The sequence below is a fragment of the Trichosurus vulpecula genome, chromosome 4 (assembly GCF_011100635.1).
Source record: "Trichosurus vulpecula isolate mTriVul1 chromosome 4, mTriVul1.pri, whole genome shotgun sequence".
NCBI lineage: Eukaryota > Metazoa > Chordata > Mammalia > Diprotodontia > Phalangeridae > Trichosurus > Trichosurus vulpecula.
In genome coordinates, this window is record NC_050576.1 from 136,190,097 (window position 1) to 136,214,665 (window position 24,569).

Below are 24,569 nucleotides of genomic sequence, written 5' to 3' on the forward strand. Positions count from 1 at the left end.
TTTGTTTCTTTCCCCTTTTGTTATAAACCCAACCACCAAGCTCTATTTCAAGTGTGTGTTGGCATTTATCACTCTGGGGTTCTCGGCCCTGTCTCTCTTTTTTTAAAATTTTGTTTGTTTGTTTGTTTGTTTTGGCTGGCAATTGGGGTTAAGTGACTTGCCCAAGGTCAAACAGCTAGTACATGTGTCAAGTGTCTGAAGCCAGCTTTGAACTCAGGTCCTCCTGATTCCAGGGCCAGTGCTCTACTCACTGCGCCACCTAGCTGCCCTGCTGCCTCTCTTTTCAAACAATGATCAGCAATGACACCTGGGACATACTTCCCCAATAGGTCCCTTTAAGGAACTAACCCCCCCCATCCCCTGGCAATGTCCTGTAATATATACCTGCCTCTCCTTTATTGGCCATAAGGGTAGGGGATCTTTTAGACCTCCTCCCTTTGGCCAAAAGGAGGAAACGTCAAAATATTTTGGAGATACCATTTCCCTGAGCTAAAGCCCAACAAGGAGACCATGTCCTGAGCTTGTCATGACAATAATCCTTTGCACTCAGGATGATATCACCCTCTGGCAAAGTGTATTGCTTGGACCAGCACCAGGTGTTCACTGAGGGATTTAGCTCCCCCTATTTCCCAGGGCCATCTTTCACATGTTCATAATCCCTGTTCCTTTTCAGGTTCTGCACTTCTGTCCCCATTACAGAACTCTGGTTCTGTAACCCGCAGGGTGGCCATGACCCCTAAGACTTGAGACAATGAATGTTGCCATGGTACCCGAGAGCATCTGTATTGTCCCAAGAAATGCAAACTATGAGAACTATCTCAAGATCAAGATCACAAGAATGATTGTGAAGCCTTAGCAGCCTTAAGCCCTCCTTTTTAGGAAGGGGGTGGGGGCTTCCACCTGCAGGTGCAATTTTCCTCACTGAAATAAATTAAACTTCTGTTTGTGTCCTGACTCTCCTGTCTCTAGCCTTCTCTATTTGGCTCTGGTCACCCACAAGTTATAGTCTGGTTCCAGTCTGACTGACCACTGAGTTGAACTAATCTTGCTGGTAATAAGTTTTGTTTCATATTTTAAATACAGTATATTATATATGTTATTGGTGTTTCTAAAATTTTTTCTCATGTTGTGAAATTTGGGAAACCATTGTATCAGAAATGCTTCTTTTTTTGAGCTGCTAAAAGAATGTGGTCAAAATGTTAGAAAGCTTTTAAATATTTAATTGGATATATTTTGCTTTTAGATATTAAATTAAAGACATTAAATTAAATTAGATAATACTGCTAACTTACTGTTGGGAGAAAATGTAGCAAAGGCCTCTTCAAGTTATTCTTGTCTGTGAGGTTCCTTGGGACTTTCTACTTGGGCAAGGTTATAAGATCTTATCAGCTCTAGCGGCCACTGTTATGAAATTCTCAAGTACTGAAGTTACATCTTTGATCCAACTTGGTATCAATGGACCTTAGCTTCAAACACTTCATTTGCCTTAGGGGTTAACAGGCAGTACAAAAGCAGAGGCTTGCTATAGTCAGCATTTTTCTTGAGGGTTGGAGCTGACTATTGAATATTCGCTGTATGTTTGAGACTCCAGAAAGGAGTTATTCTTATAAATGAAGGATAAATGAGATGTCCTCATTTGTGTTCATTGCTGATTATTCTTGAAACATGAGAAAAAAGATAATACTCTACCTCTAAGCTGTTATTAGTATAAATTTGCTATTTGAGGCAAATTCTCATGGGATTGTAGTTTGATATTGTTCTGAATTTTGATTTCAGGGATAATTGTCTGAATTGCTTTCAAGCCAATAATCTTCCATTCATGTGCTACCCAAAGGGATGTGCACATAGATGATGAGGTTGACACATGCATTGCCAGAGCTAGTTCAATGTTTGGTAAGTTCTCAAGGAAAGTGTGGAAGAGAAGTATTACACTGCCTACAACACTAAAGGTCTACAGAGCTGTTGTGCTGACCTTACTGTTGTATGCCTGTGAAACCTGGACAGCATACCAGCAACATGCTAGGAAGCTGAATCACTTCTGTTTGAATTGTCTTAGGAAGATTCTGAAGATCACCTGGCAAGATAAGGTACCATATACTGAGGTTCTTTCTCGAGTTAAACTGGCAAGAATTCCAACTCTATTGCAGAGAGTACAATTTCAATGGTCTGGTCACTTTGTTCGAATGCCAAATGTGTTTGCCTTAAGGACTATTTTACAGAGAACTCATGCAAGGCAGGCATTCACATGGTGGTCAGAACAAGAGATACAAGGATACTCTGGAGGTCTGCCTGAAGAACTTTCAGATCGATTGTGACACATGGGAGATATTGGCATAGGACCATCCAGCATGGTGTGCCCACATCAAAGAAAGCCCCGTGTTCTATGAGCAAAGTCAAATTTCAGTAGCTCAAAAGAAATGTGAGATGCACAAATTTAGCAAATATTCATATGGACTATTTGTGCCCAACCTGTGGTAGAGCCTTCTGAGCTCATCCTGGTCTGATCAGTCATAGCCAAACACACTCTACCTTCCCTCCAACACAGTGATGTCATTATGGTCCTCTTCGAGAATGAAGGATAACAACCAACCAAAGTTAGCACCATATGGCAGAATTATTGTACAAAATTTAGCTACTACTGCCAAGTTAATTTGAGTGAACCCATGATTTACCATCTCTCTTTCCTAGTTGTACATGCCAGCCCTCTTTTAAGGGGTGGCTGCAGTATGCGCCAGTTTGAATATAGGGTGACAGTACATGTTCACCTGTTGGTGAGTTGGGGAGGGGTGTCTGCCCCAAGCATGAGAAGATTTTCTCTGGTGTAATGGGTGGGTGAGAACAATTTGTTCCAAGGACCTCAGTGTCTGGTATCTTATCCTGCCAGGTGATCTTCAGAATCTTCCTAAGACAATTCAAATGGAAACGATTCCATTTCCTGGCAAAGTAAATGTTAAGTGCTACATAGAGTTGTTTCTGTACGCTAAAGCAGTGTTTCTTAAACTGTGGGTTGTGACCCCATATGGGGTCGTGAAAAATTTGGCAACAATAGAAGATTTCTGAACATGCAATAACCAAAAATTAATTAAAAATCAAAAGTGTAACAAATCCAAGGTGTTTCTGGCAGTGCTTGCCCATGTTGCATCACAAGACTTCACCGAAGCCTTGGTTCTGAACACATGACAGGCCTTCTTAAACTTTTTCCACTCACCCCTTTTCACCTTCCAGCAATATTGTATGGCCTGAAGGCCTGTGCAGTGCAAAGTGCACGTTTTGTGTTCAGAACCAAGGCTGCAGTGAAGCTGCATGATGCAACACAGGCAAGTGCTGCCAGAAACACCTCGGATTCATTATGTGTTTGATTTTGAATTAATTTTTTGTCATGCATTTGGAAACCTTTTCCTGTTGCCAAATTTTTCATGACCCTATATGAGGTCGCAACCCACAGTTTAAGAAGTGCTGCTCTAGATAACCCCTTTGTTATCTGCATTTACTCCTACTCTCCAGCCAAAGGTTGATGCTAATATAAGTTCTGAAACATGCAAACTGGAACCACGATAAATTTACATTCTCTGTCTGTGAAAAGAGGAAGAAATCTGTCACAAGAGACCTGGGTTTGAATTCTATCTGTGACACTATTTGTGTGACCATGGAAAGCTATTTAACCTCTCTAAATGTCAATTTCCCTAATTGTAAAATAGGAATAATATTTGTAGGCATCACTCCTATGCCCATACTAGTCTCCCTTCACCCCTCTATCTTTTAGAGTCTATCATTTCCTTCAAGGGAGCTAACCACCACATTCTATATGAGACTTTTCCTGTCTTTGAAGCTATTAGTGCTTCAGGTTGCTTTCCTATTATTCTATATTTATCTTGCACATAAATAAAATATTAAGTATGCACGTATGCAGTGCTTAAAGGTTCACAAAATTCTATACAGAAATTAATTCATTTTTATTCTCACAAGAACCCTAGAGGTAAGTGCTGTTATTATCCCCATTTTACAGATGAGGAAACTGAGGTAGAAAGCAGTTAAGTGACTTGCCCAGGGTCACATGGCTAGTACACATCTGAGGCTAGATTACAATTTAAGTCTCTCAGATTGAGTAATTCAAATTAATTATATTTTTTAATTGATTCTATATTGTATTCATTTCATATTGTAATTGATTCTATATCTACTTAAATCTCCTTTCTATGTTCATTAGTTTATAAGTTCAGGAATTTAGCTTTCCCCTCTGACCTAGTTTAAAGATTAGTCTGTTTATAAGTCACTCTAATTAAAAGGAAAGGATTGTTATCTTCTATACCATAATCTTTTGGGGCAAATACCAACACATTTGGTGTTATTTTTAAGTCCTGAAGCTAGCTCTAAGAGAGAGAGATACATTGTCCCTGAACTGTCCTTGTATGTGTTTCAATAGAAATTTACCAGAAAGAATAAACTGAGGCATATCTTTGAGCTAGATATAATTTATTATAAGGAGTATGGTACCTGATGATAAAGGTCTAATGCCCCCTGCCTCTGGCCAAGGGACCCTTAATTGAGCGTATAATACATTTTTATAAGTATAGAACAAAGAACAGAACAGAAATCATCTAACTGGTCAGCATCACAGCAATAAAAGATCACTATTGTCTGCTTCTAAAAAAGTGGGCATAGCTCCCACATACCATGAGGACTACCTCTCACTATGTCTAAGGAATGCTGTTGTAAATTTATAGTCCAAGCTACTGAGATTCTTGAGAAGGGCAGATGTACTGGTAACTGGAAAATTCAATAAGACCACCTTAATTGTTAAAGATGGTGACAAGGTCAGGTTGCCCCAGCTTCTCAGGGATACCCAAAAAACCTTGCAGGGAATGCTGAGACAATGTTTTATGATAGAGTATTGAGAACAGAGTTTTTCTTTAACTATAGAAATTGTATCCTTGTTATGTAACGTTAGAAAGGTTGAGGTTTGGACTTTAGCACACTTAAGTTTCTCTACCTAAACTTCAGAGAAGAGGCTTCAGATTTAACACAATTGTTACAGTACAAAATCAAATGTAAAATACAGGATCAAGAACTAATTTCCTCACACCATTAAGGAATGCTATTATTTCCCTAAGAAACCTTTCTAGGCATCAGGGAAAGGTTTGCAATATGCAGGTGGATCCCATAAATCAATCAGCATATATTAATGACAAAGGGTCACTAGCCCCATGTGGGTACTAGCCCGTTTTCCTTCATATAACCAGTCATGATGTCCCAAACCCCGTGATACTGTCTACCCTAAAATCAATGTTTTTATCCTCCCCACCTACCCAACACTGTTCTTTGTTCTGTGCTTCCCTAAAAACTATAAAAAGGGTTGTTAACTCCATAACTGGATCTTAGCTTTGCTGGGGAAGCCAAAAACCTATTTATTGATAAATTTGTGCTTTATCAATAAATTGATTGCTTGGAACCTTGTGCCTCAGTTTACCTTAATTTTAAAATGGCAAGCATGAAGAGACTGGGGAAGGGAGAGTGGTCTCTGATGTAACCTTTTAGGAGGGTCCTCCCAGAGTGCTTGAGTGACATTTTCATGAGGAGAATTTCTCTGCAGGGGATTGCACCAGAGACCTGACCTCTTTGCCCAGTCCCAGTCTTTCCAAGCTAAGGTAATCCTACACTGTTCAGGAAGCTTCAGTTCTTCCTGGCTGTGTTTAAATGTGACTGATTGGCAATAAGTGGTAATAGGAAACTTGGGTAGAAGGGATAAGCTCCTTGGAGAAATTTTAACTTTCTTCAAGAAAGACTCTCAGCTCGGGCCAAAAGTAATCAAAAAGGTATACATCAGTGCCAACCCTGTGGGAAGTACTTAATAAGTCTGCAAACAGAGACACTTTTTAGCCAGAATCGTGTAGCTAAAAATAAAACAAAATTAGCCCATATATAGAAAAATAGTCCCAAATTGGCTTGATAAGGAACTCTGAATTGTGCACAATAATATTTTTAAAAACTCTGTCACTTGTGTTTACTGCTTTTGTGTCTGTCTTGTCACATTATAGCTTTGTTAGTATATACTTCTGTGTGACTTTCAAGTACCTACTTCAGCAGAGAGCCAATGAGGATGGAGTTTTATAACAGTTTGACCAGCTAGCAGGGACTCACCCCTCACAAATCTCTAGTGAGGGATAAGAAGGAAGACTTTTTGCCAGTAAATGCTTCCCTGTGTCTGTCTTGTTGTATTATCTGTGTTTAAAAGTCAAATTCTGTTTTCCCTGGGGCCTTAAAAGCTTAAAGAGCAAAAGTAAAACGAAAACTTTTTTTGAGAATGAAGTTCTCTCCTTCTCTCTTTTAAGTCTGTCCAAGTTAGAAGGCAGACAAGAAACACAGATAAGAGGGATGGGATTTTTCCCTCAATTTTCAGAAATTTATTACATTGTAAAACTAATTAGAAATTGAGTTTATGACTAAAATGTAAGTTCTGTGGATTTCCAAATTGTGGTTTGAATGTTTTTATACATGCTGAAATATTCTAGTGAGCTTTGGGTTAACACTCTTTAGAATTTGTTTTAAGGACAAATAGAAATAGAACTGTGAAAGTTACAGGGAAATACTTAAACTTTTTATCACTCTTTGCCTGGAAAGTGACAGATTTGTTGTTTTAGTGCAGAGGAAGGTGAGTTCACTGATTAGAGAAAAGGGATAGTTTGAAAGTAGTACCAGTGAAGTTCCAAAGTAAAGAAAAAAATAGGGTGCAGAGAAAAGTTTGTCTAAATCAGGAAGCAACTTGAAAATAAGTAAAATTTAATTGAAAGGGAGATTTCAAAAGGTGACTAGGAACTAGAAATGTCTTTTGGGAACTCAGTGGTATAACTTCCTTTCCTGTTTACCTTCTTATGCTTCTCTTGAGTCTTGCATTTGAAAAGCACATTTTCTGTTCAGTTCTGGCCTTTTCATCAAGAAAGTTTGAAAATCCCCTATTTCACTGAATGTCCATTTTTCACCCTGAAAGATTATGCTCAATTTTGCTGGGTAACCAATTCTTGGTTATAGTCCAAGCTCCTTTGCCTTCTGGAATATTATATTCTCAGCTCTCTGATACTTTAATGTAGAAGCTGCTAAATCCTGTGTAATTCTGACTGACTCCTCAATATTTGAATTGCTTCCTTCTGGCTGTTAACAGTATTTTCTCCTTGACCTGAGAGTTCTGGAATTTGGCTAAAATATTCCTGAGAATTTTCATTTTGGGATCCCTTCCAGAAGGTGGTCAGTGGATTCTTTCAATTACTATTTTACCCTCTGGTTCCAGGATATCAGGGAAGTTTTCCTTGATAATTTCTTGAAAGATGCTGTCTAGAAGGAATAGTTTACCTGTAAGATCTATGGAGAAAGGATGAATTTATGACCAAACAAGAGACAGAGAGCATTATGAGATATAAAATGGATAATTTTGATGATATTAAATTTGAAAGTTTTTGCACAAATAAAACCAAATGCAACCAAGATTAGAAGGAAAGCAGAAAGCCAGGAAACCATTTTTTACAGCAAGTATCTCTGATAAAGGCCACATTTCTCAAATATATAGAACACTAAGTCAAATTTACAAGAATATAAATCATTCCCCAATTGATAAATGGTCAAAGGATATGAATAGGCAATTTTCAGACAAAGAAAGCAAAAGTATCTACAGTTAAGTGAAAAAATGCTCTAAATCACTATTGATTAGAGAAATACAAATTAAAATAATTCTGAGGCACCACCTCACACCTATTAGATTGACTAATATGACAGAAAAGGAAAATGAAAAATGTTAGAGAAAATGTGGGAAAACTAGGAAACTAATGCACTGCTGGTGGAGTTGTGAACTGATCCAACCATTCTGGAGAGCAATTTGGAACTATGTCCAAAGGGCAATCAAACTGTGCATGCCCTTTGATCCAATAATACCACTACTAAGTCTGTATCCCAAAGAAATCATAAAAAGGGTAAAGGACCCATATATACAAAAGTATTTATAGCAGGTCTTTTTGTGGTGGTAAAGAAATGGAAATTGGGGGGGGGGGGGGCGAAGCCAAGATGATGGCTGGAAAGCAGGGACTTGCATGAGCTCCCTGCCAGGTCCCTCCAAAAACCTATAAAAATGGCTCTGAACAAATTCTAGAACTTCAGAACCCACAAAATAGCAGAGGGAAGCAGGGCTCCAGCCCAGGACAGCCTGGATGGTCACTGGGTGAGGTCTATCATGCACGGAGCTGGGAGTAGAGGGGAGCGGAGCCTGGTGTGGGTGGCGGCAGGATCAACCAGACCAGGAGCCAGGCGGAACAGCCCCTAGCACCCTGAATCAGGGAGCTGTGGCAGTTACCAGACTTCTCAACCCACAAACACCAAAGACAACAGAGAAGGTTAGTGGAAAAAGCTGCGGGGGACAGAATGAAAGGAGTTCCCTGATTTGGCCACCACCCCAGAGGCAGCAGGGTACAGCTACAGAACTACAGCTGCAATTGCTTCTGGCATCAGGCCCACCTGGTGGGAGGAATTAAGTGGTTGATCAGAGCAAGAGTGCAGAGCCTGCTTAAGATCTGAGTCAGGTCCAGGTTGGTGGTTCTTGGGGGAGGAGGAGTGCTGGTGTAGCAGAGCCAGCTGTAGAGAAATAGCTCTAAAAGCAACAGCACATCCCCTTAAGCTTGGAACAAAGTACTCTCTACTCTACAAGCAGTCATACCCCAACGAAAAACTCAAGGGTCAAGTAAGTTGGCTGGGAACATGGCCAGGCAGTGAAAAGCACTCAGATTCAGTCTCAGACTTTGGAATCTTTCTTTGGTGATAAAGAAGACCAAAACATACAGCCAGAAGAAGTCAACAAAGTCAAAGAGCCTACATCAAAAACCTCCAAGAAAAACATGAACTAATCTGAGGCCATGGAAGAGCTCAAAAAAGATCTGGAAAAGCAAGTTAGAGAAGTAGAGGAAAAATTGGGAAGAGAAATGAGAACGATGTGAGAAAACCATGAAAAACAATTCAATGACTTGCTAAAGGAGACCCCCAAAAAATACTGAAGAAAACAACACCTTAAAAAATAGACTAACTCGAATGGCAAAAGAACTCCAAAAAGCCAATGAGGAGAGGAATGCCTTGAAAGGCAGAATTAGCCAAATGGAAAAGGAGGTCCAAAAGACCATTGAAGAAAATACTACCTTAAAAACTAGATTGGAGCAAGTGGAAGCTAGTGACTTTATGAGAAATTAAGATATTATAAAACAGAACCAAAGGAATGAAAAAATGGAAGACAATGTGAAATATCTCATTGGAAAAACCACTGACCTGGAGAATAGATCCAGGAGAAATAATTTAAAAATTATTGGACTACCTGAAAGTCATGATCAAAAAAAGAGCCTAGATATCATCTTTCAAGAAATTATCAAGGAGAACTGCCCTGATATTCTAGAACCACAGGGCAAAATAGATATTGAAAGAATCCACTGATCGCCTCTTCAAATAGATCCCAAAAAGAAATCTCCTAGGAATACTGTCGCCAAATTCCAGACCTCCCAGATCAAGGAGAAAATACTGCAAGCAGCCAGAAAGAAACAATCTGAGTATTGTGGAAACACAATCAGAATAACCCAAGATCTGGCAGCTTCTAAATTAAGAGATCGAAGGGCTTGGAATACGATATTCCGGAGATCAATGGAGCGAGGATTAAAACCAAGAATCACCTACCCAGCAAAATTGAGTATCATGCTCCAAGGCAAAATATGGATTTTCAATAAAATAGAGGACTTTCAAGCTTTCTCAGTGAAAAGACCAGAGATGAATAGAAAATTTCACTTTCAAACACAAGAATCAAGAGAAGCATGAAAAGGTAAACAAGAAAGAGAAATCACAAGGGACTTAACTAAAGTTGAACTGTTTTGTTTATATTCCTACATGGAAAGATGATGTGTATGATTCATGAGACCTCAGTATTAGGGTAGCTGAAGGGAATATGCATATATACATGTGTATGTGTATATATATATATATATATATATATATATATATATATATATATATATATACATATGTGTGTGTGTGTATTTATGTATGTATGTATGTATGTGAGTGTATATATATATAGACAGAGGGCACAGGCTGAGTTGAATATGAAGGGATTATATCTAAAAAAAATAAAATTAAGGGATGAGTGAGGAATATATTGGGAGAAGGAGAAAGGGAGAGATAGAATGGGGTAAATTATCTCACATAAAAGTGGCAAGAAAAAGCAGTTCTGTAGAAAGGGAAGAGGGGACAGGTGAGGGGGAATGAGTGAATTTTGCTCTCATCAGTTTTGACCTGAGGAGGGAATACGATACACACTCAATTGGGTAACTTACCCCACAGGAAAGAAGGAGGAAGAAGATAAGAAAAGGGGGGGGATGATAGAAGGGAGGGCAGATGGGGGAGGAGGTAATGAAAAAGAAACACTTTCGAAAAGGGACAGGGTCAAGGGAGAACATTCAATAAAGGGGGATAGGTTAGAAAGGAGCAAAATATAGTTAGTCTTTCACAACATGAGCATTGTGGAAGGGTTTTACATAATGATACACATGTGGCCTATGTTGAATTGCTTGACTTCTTAGGGAGGGTGGGTGGGAAGGGAAGAGGGGAGAGAATTTGGAACTAAAACTTTTAAAAATAGATGTTCAAAAACAACAAAAAAAAATTTTTGCATGCAACTAGGAAATAAGATACACAGGCAATGGGGCACAGAAATTTATCTTGCCCTACAAGAAAGGAAGGGAAAAGGGGATGGGAGGGGAGTGGGGTGACAGAAGGGAGGTCTGACTGGGGAACAGGGCAACCAGAACATATGCCATTTTGGAGTGTGCAGGAGGGTAAAAATGGGGAGAAAATTTGTAATTCAAACTCTTGTGAAAATCATTGCTGAAAACTAAATATATTAAATAAATTAAAAAAATTTAAAAAAAGAAAGAAATGGAAATTGAGGGGATGACCATCAAGTGAGGAATGGCTGAACAAGTTGTGGTATATGAATGTAATATAATACTGTAGTGCTATAAGAAATGATAAGCAGGTAGATTTCAGAAAATCCTGGAAAGACTTGCATAAACTGATGCAAAGGGAAGTAAGAAGAACCAGGAGAACATTGTATACAGCAAGAGCAATATTCTTAAGGACAATCAAGTATGACTGACTTCACTCTTCTCAGTTATACGATGATCCAAGATATTTCCAAAAGACTCATCTTGGAAAATGCTATCCATAGCCAGAGAAAGAGCTGATGGAGTCTGCTTGAAGATAGAAGCATACTATTTTCACTTTTTTTATAGTTTCCTTTTGTTCTGTTTCATCTTTCACCACACGACTAACATGATTGCATACATCTTACGTATATCAAATTGCTTACCATCCTGGGGAGGAAGGAGAAGGAGAGAGGGAGAAAATTTGGAACTCAAAATTTTATTTAAAAAAGGAATATTAAAAATTGTCTTTCCATTAATTGGAAAAAAGTAAAGAAAAGAAAAGGATGCTGCTCTTTTTTTTTTGATCATGGCTTTCTGGTAGTCCAATAATTCTTAAATTATCTCTCCTGGATCTATTTTCCAGGTCAGTTGTTTTTCCAATGAGGTATTTTACATTTTCTTCTATTTTTCATTCTTTTGATTTTTTGGATTGATTATTGATGTCTCATAGTCATTAGCTTCCACCTGCCCAATTCTGATTTTTAAGGAATTATTCTCTTTAGTGGATTTTTGTAACTTCTTTTCTATTTGGCCAATTCAACTTTTTAAGGAGCTGTTTTCTTTTTCCAAGCTGTCAACTCTTTTTTCATGATTTTCTCGCATCACTATCATTTCTTTTCCCAGTTTTTCTTCTACCTCTCTTATTTGATTTTCAAAATCCTTTTTGAGCTCTTCCAGGAGAACTTTTTGGGTTTGAGATCAATTCATATTTCTCTTGAGGCTTCACATGTAGGTGTTTTGACATTGTTGTCCTCTTCCAAGTTTGTGTTTTGATCTTCCCAGTCACCACAGTAGTTTTCTATGGTCAGGTATTTTGTTTGTTTTTTGTTCATTTTCCTGCCTATTTTGTTACTTTTAAAGTTGAGCTCTGTTCCTGGGGTACAAGGGACATTGTCTCAAGCTTCTTGCTCTGAGGCCGGAGGCTTGGTCATTGGCTTTCTGCACTGGGGCCTTCGTGCCTGGCAGTTCACCTGCTGTGCTGTGGCTGGAGGTCTCACAGCTGGTCTGCTCTGCTGGATGCCTGCTGAGCCAGGACCATAGGACCTACTTAGTCTTAACAGACTCCCTTCTTAGAGATTTAATTTTACTTATGTGGTTAATATACAATATGATAAAAGGTGGATATTTGTCAGTCTGGAGATTAGGAGGTTTTCAGTAATTAGTCAATGTTTTTCCACTGCTTTTTTTTTGAGTGACTGATCAAACAATGTGGAATTCCAGATTTTAGTGATTTTCTTTAAAATAATATTTTATTTCCCCCTCTCCCCAATTACAGGTAAAAACAACTTTTAACATCCTTTTAAAAAAAGTTCTGAGTTCCAAAATCTATTTTTCCCTCCCTCTCTTCCCCCCTCCTTGAGATGGTAAGTAATCTGATATAGGTTATACATGTGCAATCATGTAAAATGTATTTCCATGTTAGTTATTTTGTGGAAGAAAATTCTAATCTAAAGAAAGAAAGAGGAAGAAAGGAAGGAAGGAAGGGAGGGAGGAAGGAAGAAAGGAAGGAAGAGGAAAACTGTTTCCTTTGGTCAGACTCCATTAGTTTTTTCCTCTGAAGGTAGACAGCATTTTTCATCATGAGTCCTTTAGGATTTTCCTGGATCACTGTATTAGTGAGAATAACTAAGTCATTCACGGTTGTTTATCATACGATATTGCTGTTACTTTGTACATTGTTTTCCTGGCTTGCCTCCGGGCCTCATCTGACTTGCATGGGGGCGAGGTCTTGCTGGTGGCTTGCCCCAGGGCTCAGGAGCTCAGGACCTTGCTGCCAGTCCTCTGGGGCATTCCTGACCCTGGCTTGCTTGGGCACTACTGAAGTCTCCTCTTACCCCACTGAGACAGACCTTACCTGCTGATTCTGCAAGCTGTCCTGTGCTAGAAAACTGCCTCACCACTCCAAATTTGTTTTGAGGAGTTATTCCAAGGTTGTTTGGAGTGGAATATGGTAGCAGTCAGGTGAGTTTCTGCCTCATTCTGCAATCTTGGCTCCAAAAGTGGCTGTAATTATTTTCTTAGTTTCTAGTGATTGATATTTACACCAGAATGAGTTTAAACTAGTGAAGAAGAAAAGAAAAAGAGGCCGAGTCAAATTGTGTGCCTGCATGTATGTGTGTGTGTGTGTGTGTGTGTGTGTGTGTGTGTTAAACTTGGTAGTCTGGTAAATTTTTATTGCTAATTAACTTATTGCAACAACACGAGAGTAATAAAACTGTATTTAGCCATGAGCTATGATTAATGAAACTTTACTTTTTAAGGAAAAATCTTTGGGGACTGAATTTTTCTTTTCGAGCTTTATTTTCAAGTATGTTTGTATCCTTAAGCCTAGGTTTCACCACTTTAAGAAAAATGCCAGCAGCTCAATGGGAGTGAGATTTGTGAACTGCAAAGGATGGATATCTGTCCCTGGGATTCAGGGTGGGTGTGGGGAAAGGGAGTGAGGGAAAATTTGGGAAGGCTAAAGATGGACCCTCTTGACTCAGTTTCTCATACAGGAAAATTTCCCACCTGATTAAGTTTTGCAAAGTAAAGCAATTCTGAGATTTTATCTCATACCTACCAGAATTTCAAAGATGACAAAACAAGCAAATAATAAATGTTGGAAGGATGGTGGGAAAATAGGCACATTAATGCCATGTTGGTAGACATATGAATGAATATAATCATTCTGGAAAATAATTTGGAATTATACTCAAGTTTAAATAGTGTGTGTCCTTTGACTGAGTTATACCACTGCAGGCCTACACCCCTCCACTCCAAAAAAAAATCAAAGAAGAGGAAAGGGTCCTTTATGTACCAAAATATTTATAACAGTTCTTTTTGTGGTAGAAAGAAAAAAAAACCTGGAAACTATGATCAATTGAAAAATAGCTGAGTAAGTTGTCATATATGAATGTGATAGAGTATTTCTGTGCTATAAGAAAGAAGGAAATCAATGATTTCAGAGAGATGTAGAATGACATATATGAATGATGCAGAATGAAGTAAGCAGAACCAGAGTAATTTATAATATAATATCAATATTCTAAAAATGAACTATTTTGAGTACTTTCACAAATTGGTAGAAATAAGCTTAACAATTTCTACAATAACAACACTGTAAAAAGAGACTATTTTGAACTCTATAAGAACTATGATCAATATAATGATCATTCATTATTTCAGAAGACCAATAATGAAACATACTATCTATGATAGGGATGTGTTGGATTAAGGGTGCAGAATTAAATACACACACTCATAAAAGTTTTATATATACTCATAAATATATATATATATATATATATATATGTATTACATGAATACACTATATATAGTTATATAGATACATACATATACAGACATCTATCTACTTATATATCTACATATACTATATGGCCATTGAGGGAATTTAAAAAATATATTTATTTTTAGTTTTCAACATTCACTTTTATAAGATTTTGAGTTTAAAATTTTCTCCCCTTCCTTCCCCTCCCTCCTTCTCAAGATGGGATGTAATCTAATATAGGCTATACACGTATAACCATATTAAACATATTTCTACATTACTTATGTTGTAAAGAAGTGTTAGAACCAAAGAGAAAAACAGTGAGAAAGAAACGCCTCCCCCCCCCCATAGTATGTTTTAATCTTCATCCAGACTCCATAGTTGTCTTTCTGTATATGGATAGCCTTTTCCATTATGAGTCTTTTAGAATTGTCTTAGGTCATTGCATTGCTCAGAAGTGCTAAGTATATAAAAGTTGGGCATTGTACAATATTGCTGTTACTGTGTACAATGTTTTCTTGGTTCTGCTCATTTCACTCAGCATCAGTTCATGCAAGTCTTTCCAATTTTTTCTGAAGTCCATTTGCTCATCATTTCTTATGGAATAATAGTATTCCATTACATCCATATACCACAATATGTTTAGCCATTCCAATTGATGGGCATCCCCTCAATCTCCAATTCTTGGCCACCACAAAAAGAGCTGCTTTAAATAATTTTGTACATGTGTGTCCTTTTCCCATTTTTTCAATAGCCTTCTTTTTTTTAGAGTTTTAATTTTTTAATATTTTATTTCATATTTTTATTATTTAATATTTTTAGTTTTCAACATTGATTTCCACAAGATGTTGGGTTACAAATTTTCTCCCCATTTCTACCCTCCCTCCTCCAAGACGGCATATATTCTGATTGCCCTGTTCCCCAGTCTTCCCTCCCTTCTGTCACCCCACTTCCCTCATCCCCTTTCCCCTTACTTTCTTGTAGGGCAAGATAGATTTCTATAACCCATTGCCCGTATATCTTATTTCCCAGTTGCATGAAAAACAACTTTTTTTTGAGCATTTGTTTTTAGAACTTTGAGTTCCAAATTCTCTCCTTTCTTCCCTCCCCACCCACCCTCCTTGAGAAGGGAAGCAATTCAACATAAGCCACACATGTATGTGGTGAAAGACTAACTACATTTTCCTCCATCCTGTCCCCCTTTATTCAGTTTTCTCCCTTGACCCTGTCCCTTTTCAAAAATGTTGGCTTTTGATTATCTCCTCCTATTTGGCCTCCCTTCTATCATCCCCCCTTTTTTTATCTTCTTCCTCCTTCTTTCCTGTGGGACAAGATACCCAATTGAGTGTGTATGTTATTGCCTCCTCAGGTTGAATCCGATGAGAGTAAGATTTATTCATTCCCCCTCACCTGCCCCCTCTTCCCTTCCAACAGAACTGCTTTTTCTTGCCACTTTTAAGGGAGATAACTTACCCCATTCTATCTCTCCCTTTCTCCTTCTCCCAATATATTCCTCACTCATCCCTTAATTTTATTTTTTTTAGATATCATCCCTTCATATTCAACTCAGCCTGTGTCCTCTGCCTATATATATGTATATTCCCTTCAACTACCCTAATACTGAGAAAGGTCCCATGAATTGCACACATCATCTTTCATGAGTTACAAACACCATCTTTCCATGCAGAATGTAAACAAAACAGTTCAACTTTAGTAATTCCCTTATTATTTCTCTTTTATGTTTACCTTTTCATGCTTCTCTTGATTCTTGTATTTGAAAGTCTAATTTTCTATTCAGCTCTGGTCTTTTCTTTTTCAAGAATGCTTGGAAGTCCTCTATTTCTTTTTGAAAATCCATATTTTGCCTTGGAATATTATGCTTAGTTTTGCTGGGTAGGTGATTCTTGGTTTTAATCCTAGCTCTTTTGACCTCTGGTATATCATATTCCAAGTCCCTTAATCCCTTAATGTAGAAGCTACTAGATTTTGTGTTATCCTGATTGTGTTTCCACAGTACTCAAATTGTTTCTTTCTGGCTGCTTACAGTATTTTCTCCTTGACCTGAGAACTCTGGAATTTGGCAATAATATTCCTAGGAGATTTCTTTTTGGGATCTTTTTCAAGAGGTGATTGGTGGATTCTTTCAATTTCTATTTTACCCTCTGGCTCTAGAATATCAGGGCAGTTTTCCTTGATAATTTCTTGAAAGATGATGTCTAGGCTCTTTTTTTGATCATGGCTTTCAGGTAGTTCAATAATTTTTAAATGACCTCTCCTGGATCTATTCTCCAGGTCAGTGGTTTTTCCAATGATATATTTGACATTGCCTTCCATTTTTTCAGTCTTTTGGTTCTGTTTTATAATATCTTGATTTCTCATAAAGTCACTAGCTTCCACTTGCTCCAATCTAATTTTTAAGGTGGTATTTTCTTCAGTGGTCTTTTGGATCTTCTTTTCCATTTGGCTAATTCTGCCTTTTAAGGCATTCTTCTCCTTGTTGGCTTTTTGGAGCTTTTTTGCCATTTGGGTTAGTCTATTTTTTAAGGTGTTATTTTCTTCAGTATTTTTTAGGTGTCTTTTAGGAAGTCATTGACTTGTTTTTCATGGTTTTATTGCATCACTCTCATTTCTCTTCCCAATTTTTCCTCTACTTCTCTTACTTGCTTTTCCAAATCCTTTTTTGAGCTCTCCCATGGCCTGAGACCAATTCGTATTTTTATTGGAGGCTTTTGGTGTAGGCTCTTTGACTTTGTTGACTTCTTCTGGCTGTATGTTTTGATCTTGTCACCAAAAAACGATTCATAGTCTGAGTCCTTTTACACTGTCTGTTCACATTCCCAGCCAACTACTTGACCCTTGAGCTTTTTGTCAGGATATGACTGCTTGTAGAGTAGCGAGTACTTTGTCTCAAGCTATAGGGGCCTTGTGCTGCTGTTTTCAGAGCTACTTCTCCTCTACAATCACCATAAGCTCTGCCACAGCAGTACTTCTCCTCCCCCAAGAACCACCAACCAGGACTGTGACCCAGATCCAAGCAGGGCAAAGCAAGAGAACCCTGCCTCTGTGCCAGCAAAGCAATCCCTGCACTCCCACTCTGATCCCCGCTTGATTCCTTCCACTGTGTGGGCCAGGGACTCTGGAAGCAGCCTCTGCTGGAACTCTAGAAGCAGCTTCAGGAGCTTCCTGCTGCTGCCCCCCACCTCCACCGCCCCTGGGGCTGGGACTGGACTGGGCACTTCTCTCAGCCAGATCCCGCAGTTTTTCTCACTAACCTGCTCCATTGTCTTTGGCATATGTGGGTTGAGAAGTCTGGTCACAGCTCAGTGATTCAGGGCCCTAAGGCGTGCTCCACCCAACTTCCAGTCTGGTGGATCCTGGCGCGGCCCATGCTGGGCTGCGCTGCCCTCCCAGCTCTGTGTGATAGACCCTTCCCAGCGACCATCCAGGCCATCTTGGGCTGGAGACTTGTTTCCCTATGCTATTACATATGTTTATTTTATGTTATTATATTATACATTATACATGCATTATACATAATAATTCTTTCTTTTCTCTCTTCCTGCCCTGCTCCCCCATTAAGAAGGGAAGCAATTTGATATAGGTTATACTTGTTTATTCATGCAAAACACATTTCCACATTAGTCATGTTGTGAAAGAAAACAGACCAAAAACAAACAACAACTACCACCACAAAAGAAAAATAAAGTTAAAAAAATATGCTTCAGTCTGCATTGACTCCATCAGTTTTTTCTTTCTCTGGAAGTGGCCTGTGCTGGCCTTTGCTCCATTCATATCCAGGTGAGACAGACCTTTTTCTACTGACCTTCTAAGTTGTCTTTGGTGTCTGTGGGCTGAGAGGTCTGATAACCACCACTGTTCCCACTGATTTAGTTGCCCCCCACCCAAGGCCTGCTCCTGGTTTGCTGGGGCATGGTCTTCCCTGGCACAGCCTGTACTGTACTGGCTAGCATATGTTTAGTGCTGGAAGGTTTACAAAGCACTTTATATAAATATTAGCTCATTTATTTTCACAACAACCCTTTTAAGGTCAGGGCTATTATCATACCCACTTTACAGTTGAGGAAACTGAGGGAAATAGAGGTTATGTAACTTGCCCAAGGATTACACTGCTAGGATGTATCTGAGGCTGAATTTGAACTCAAGTCTTCCTGACTCCAGGTCCAGCAACTTATCCTAGTTGAATAGGAGTTCAATACCTAGTGGTTAATGTTGAGGTTATAAACCTTGGACACTGGAGAAATAGCAAAGCTTGGAAGAGAAGAGGGTTTTTGGGAAAAGATAATGAGTTAAATTTTGGATACATTTGTTGTTTTTGAGATATCTCTGGGACATTTATTTTGAAATGTCCAATAGGCAATTGGTGATGTTGGACTAAAGCTCAAGAGGCTAGAGACAGTAACTGGATATATAGATTTCTAAGTAACATGCATAGAGCTGATCAGGTTGCCAAGAGAGACAAGGAGAAAAGGAGAAAAGAATAGTGCCTAGGACACAGCCTTGGGGAACTCCCATATTTAGTAAGCATATTCTCACTAATAGTCAGCAAGCTCTTTGAGGACAGGGAATGTAATTTTTCATCTTTGTATCTTTAGTACCTTGAACATAGCCACATTTAATAAATGTTGAATTTATTATTTATGGAACATCTACTCTAATATGTGCCCAATTTGTGCCCTGGGGATACCTTAAAAAGCCACCTTTTGCTTCCAACAATTTCAATTCTTGTTGTAAAGAATCAATGTACATTCTATCTTCTCTCCTCCCTTTCATTATTAAACTTTTAAACAAAACCTTAATTGATATCTTTTTGTTTTTACATTTACGTTTTCTCAAGTCTCCTCCTGGAGTCATCACCTTTGTGAAAATGACACTTTGTGAATATATTGAGCCCTGACCAACATTCCCTTTCCCCAGTGGGTCATTCCTTGTAACAAAGTATTTAAAGGAGAAAGCTTGAGGGGATAGCAAGGTCAAGAGAAGGGTCCTTTTTTAGAATAGGAAAGACCTACACATGTTTGTAAATTGGAAGGGGAAGGGGCTAGGAAAGACAAGATTAAAGAAGCATGAGAGAGTGAGGTTGATTGACAGAGTCAAAGAAATGGCATGGGGATGGATTAAAGAGTACAGGAGAAGGGGGTAGTTGATCTTAATTTGAGGGAGTGAGTAAGAAGAAGTTAGTAGAAAACACAGTTGGGAGGAGAATGGTAAAAGCTTGTGTCTTTTAACAGACAGCTAAGTCCTCTGTTAAGAAAAGGCTTAGGGTGGACTCCCCCTTCCCCCTCCCCACCCAGGTGAAAGAAGAAAGTACAAATTTGTATTGAATCCAGTCAGCAATTTTTTCATTTCTGTTAAAAGCTCTTCGATAACTAAGTTTAGGCACAAAGAAGGTGGTAGGCTACATCCAAAGAAGCCATTGCTGCTAGCTTCTGCTGGACTAGAATCTCTGAAGGTCGTTCCAGAGGATTGTTCTGTTATCTGAGAGGCCTCAGTGCTGGATGAGATGCCACACCCTGCCTGGATTCCTGGACTCCCAGATTTGGGTGGCTTGTACTTTGAAACTCCCGAGGCTGGAGACTTTACACTGTACATTTGGGTTGCAAAAAATTAAAAAAAAAAGGCGAAAGAAACCTTGTTTCTTGAGGGACCTCGTGGGGAAGTAGAGAAGGAGGCCTTAGAGCCTTTCCTCTTTAATGAAGACTCTGTGAGCGAAGGGGGTCACTTCACTCCCTCAGAAGCCAACGCAGCAAAAACAAATGGCTAGAATCTATTCAGATTTTCCCCAATAGTTCTGGTTATATATCCAATTGAAAAAGACTCCTCCCAAATATGTGGTTGGCAACCTGAAACCATTTATAGAATGTCCATATATGATCTTATCATGATTCTACTAGAAGCAGCTCCCTAGTGTGGTCCATGTGGAGGGGCCATCTTAGCAAGATGATGGAGTCTACCCACGATTCCTATTGCACAAACAAAAAAGAACCATGAATAACTTCACTCCTTTTGGAAGAGGAATATTACATAAGCTATCAGATACAGTGGCTGTGTTGGTTCATGTTACTTATCTGGTTTTTGTTTTGGTTACATGGGAAGGTTGACTAGTAGTATAGAATGCACTTCAGTAATAGAATAGACTTTGATGTAAAAATAATCAATAAAACTTTAAAAACAGAACCGGTGAACATGCCAATATATTTAAGTGCTAAATTGTGCTGTGTAGTACAGTAGAATAGAGAATATGTCTCAGTTAGGAAGAGATGAGTTCAACATCTTTTTTTTTTAACTTTCATGGATAAATTTTATTTAGACACATCATTAAAAAAATAAAAACCTGAAATCTTATTATCTTCTCCCCCAAAATCTGTTCTTCCCTCAATTTTCCCTATTTCTGATGAGAACATGACCATTCCCACAGTCGACCAGATCAACAATCTCTGCTCTTCCTCTTCTCTTTCCCCCCACCAAAATTAAGTGAGAGATCTGTGGGATATCTGTATCTATCAAAGAGACATACTCCAAGTCTCAAATAAAGGCCTCATTTCTCACCTTTTTAAATTGTTCAGACTTATTCCTGATTATATCCTCAATGACACTATAAAAGACCATAACTGTCACCCAATTTTTTCATTTGTATTGTAATTGTGTATATTATCTTTTGGTTTTGCCTTTTTTTTACTCTATCACTTCATATATGTATTTCCATATTTCTTCCAATTCTTCATATTCACATGGTCCAGTAATATTCAATTTTGTTCTGATATTTCAGTTTATTTAGTTATTCCTGAGTCAATGGGCACAGTTTCCATCTTTTTTGCAATTACAAATTGTGTTGCTATGGATTTTTTTAACAGTTAAGTTTTGGTTGTTGTGTTGTTGTCAGGAAACTCCGTTCAGTAAAAATCCAATAGTGTTATAACTGGGTCAAATGCTATGAACAATTTTGTAACTTTAATGAGTAGATCAGGCCTGCACAACCTTCGGTCTGCAGGCCGAATACAGCCCTCAGGCTACTTGCAGCATGCCAAAGGATTTTGGAGGGGCTGGTGAAAAATGTAGAGGAAAACATCCTTTGTATGTAGAGGAAATCCTTTGGCATGCTGCAAGTAGCCCTTGAGCTGTAAGCCGCCTTCTGCCTGTGGGGCTGGACTCATAAAAAAAATAGAAAAGTTGTTCAGTGGAATAATATTAGATAAGATACAGCAGAAAACAGATAAAACACTCTAGTACTAGCTTCCATAAATACAAAGCCATACCAAACAGGGGGGAAAAACTCTTTAGTGAAAAAAATGTGTTGGGAAAATAATGTAGCAGTTTTGGGGAAAATATTTAGATCAGTGATTGATACTGTCAACCATTTACCAAAGGTTTAGTCCAAAGAAACAAAAAGAATCAGTATCCCCCTTAATCGAAGGCTTGTCCAAAGAACAAACAGAATGGGGTTCTCTCTTACCAAAGATTTGTTCAAGAATAAACAGAATGGTGTTCACCTTACCAAAGGTTTGAACAAGGAACATTCAGAATCAGGCTGTACATGTGCTATAATGTGCTTATTTAGTCTCATTAAGCCAAAGAATCACACATGATGGAGTCAGAAAATAATTCTGAACTCACAGGTAAACAAGCTGAAACAGACCCTTTATACTCTTAGAGCAATCCCAACTCAGGATGCCTGTGTCAACCAACATTATAATCTCCATATGTGTCAACCATAATATGAGAAAGGAATTTCTTAATAGGATAGGTCATAAATACAATAAGATAAGAGAATATCAAGGTGTCATTTGAAATTATAGTTCCAGGATGTTTGTGTTTCTTGTATCATTAATATAACATAAGAAAACATAAGAAAAGTCCTACTATTCAAGATAATGTCAGGTTCAAGATAGTGTGGGGTTATCCTTGGTAGTCATAAACAGAAGAATGCTTCTGGTCAGCTTCATCTGGTCTTGTAGTTGCTGACTTAAGAAGGGGCATTTTGGGTTCACTCAGAGAGCAAAGCAAAGAATGTTATACCAGAGCATGCAAAGCATTATGATAGGTTAAGCTCAGAGTGGGTCAAAAAATGTCTTTCTCCTGATTGGCCAATCAAGGTTTTAGGCCTTTCTCAGGTGGGGATGGGGGGGGGCACCAAAATGGTTCACGATACTATATGCCACAATAAATTTCTAATACCTAATGCCTCAACAAGGTACACATTAAAAATCAGACCATTAAAAAGTCAGAGGAGAACAAAATATTTTCTCTTGTGGATTGTGGATAGGAGATAAATTTGTTAACTACCTACAAAACAGAGAACACTATAGAGGGAAAACAGATTAATTTGATTACATAAAAATAAAAAAGCTTCTGCAAAAATAAATGCAAATGGAATTAATAGAAAAAAGATGTCAACTGCTGAACTATTTTTGATAAAATTCTGACATTCCAAAGCTACATATAACTGACATAAATCTAAAAGGTTAAAAGCTATTCCCAATATTATAAGTAGTCAAAGGATATAAACAATTTTCAAAAAGTAAATTATGAACAACTACCTGAAAATGTGCTCAAAATTGCTAATAATCAGGGAAACGAACATTAAAACTAAGGCACCACTTCACTCAGTTGCTAGTGCCTTCTCTCTGAGATTATCTTCCATTTACACTGTATATACTTGGTATAACCGTTAATTACATAGTGTCTCCCTCCCCACCTCCATTTGAATTGTATACCCTTTGAAGGTAGAGCTTAGTCTTTGTCTTTCTTTGCATTTCCATCACTTAGCACCACTCAGATTTAGTCATTGCCTGAAGACAAAGTATTGTTGATTGGTTGACACCTATCAACATAGCAAAGATTGCCAAAGATGGAAAAATTCACAGTTGGCTAGGAAAATGAGCATATAAATTCACAGGTGGTAGAACTGTGAATTAGTCTGAACATTTTCAAAAATACCAGAATTGCTTAATGATAAAAAGACAATATATTCTCAGAATCACAAAGGAAAGGTATATTTTATAGGAATCTAGTTCAATTCCATACCCTCAAACAGGCAGCAAGCATTTATGAAGCACTGTGCTAAAAATAATCCCTATTACAACACAGGGACGAGCCTAGAGATTTTGAACTTCAGTAAGTGCTGTTGCTGTTACTTTCTAGTAGAGGTGGCACTCTTTTAAGTTGCAAGATCTTGGACAATTCACTTGACATTTCTAATCCCCACTTTCCTCATTGTAATGGCAAGCAAAGTGGGACTTTTTGTTGTCTTTTGTTTTGGAGTGCTTCTCAGCACCAAGGCAATCAAGTGCCTTTGATTGAGTTTTGCCTTTGTTTGTAGGAAGGCCCATACCCTTTTGCTAGTTAGGTCACAAGAGGTGTGAAACCCTGGAGAGGTGTGAAGTACTCTGACCCTGAAGAAGTATATATACAAACTCAGAGGTTAGCATTTTGCCTTTGGGGGCTCACTCATTGGAAGAGTGTTGGTGTGTAGACTGGGTCCCATTAAGGACCCCACCTCCCCCAGATGTTGGTGCTTCTCTCTCTGGTAACTACATATGTATAGCTTTGGTCAGATAGATAGAAGCCTGTCTGTTGATATTTTCTCTGTTTGTAATTTCTGTTTGTACTTGTTCTGAATTTCAGGATGCTGACTTTTTCCCCTGAACTAAGTGAATGATATTTGTATGTTTAATTAAAGTAAGTTAGCCCCTTAAAGTTGCTTTTCTTAGAAAAGCAGATCAAAGAAGCTGTGCTAGCAGCCCTACTGTGTGCTGGTGTTATCGGCCTTACACCTCTACAGCAGCTGTCAGTAATGTTGTTACACTCATCTGGAAAATGGGGGACAATACCTGCAATATTCAAATAATATAAGCTATCCAAATCACCTTGCAAATATTCATGCTAGTTACTAATTGTGACCTTGGGCACATCTTATAATTTCCCTGTGCCTGTTTACTCAGCTGTAAAATGAGAGCATTTGGAAAGAAATCTTTAAGTCCTCCTCCCCCTTCTAAAATGTTATTATTCTAACAATTACTCTGTCTTGAATTTATATCCTTCCCCCCACCCCCCATTTGCTTCTC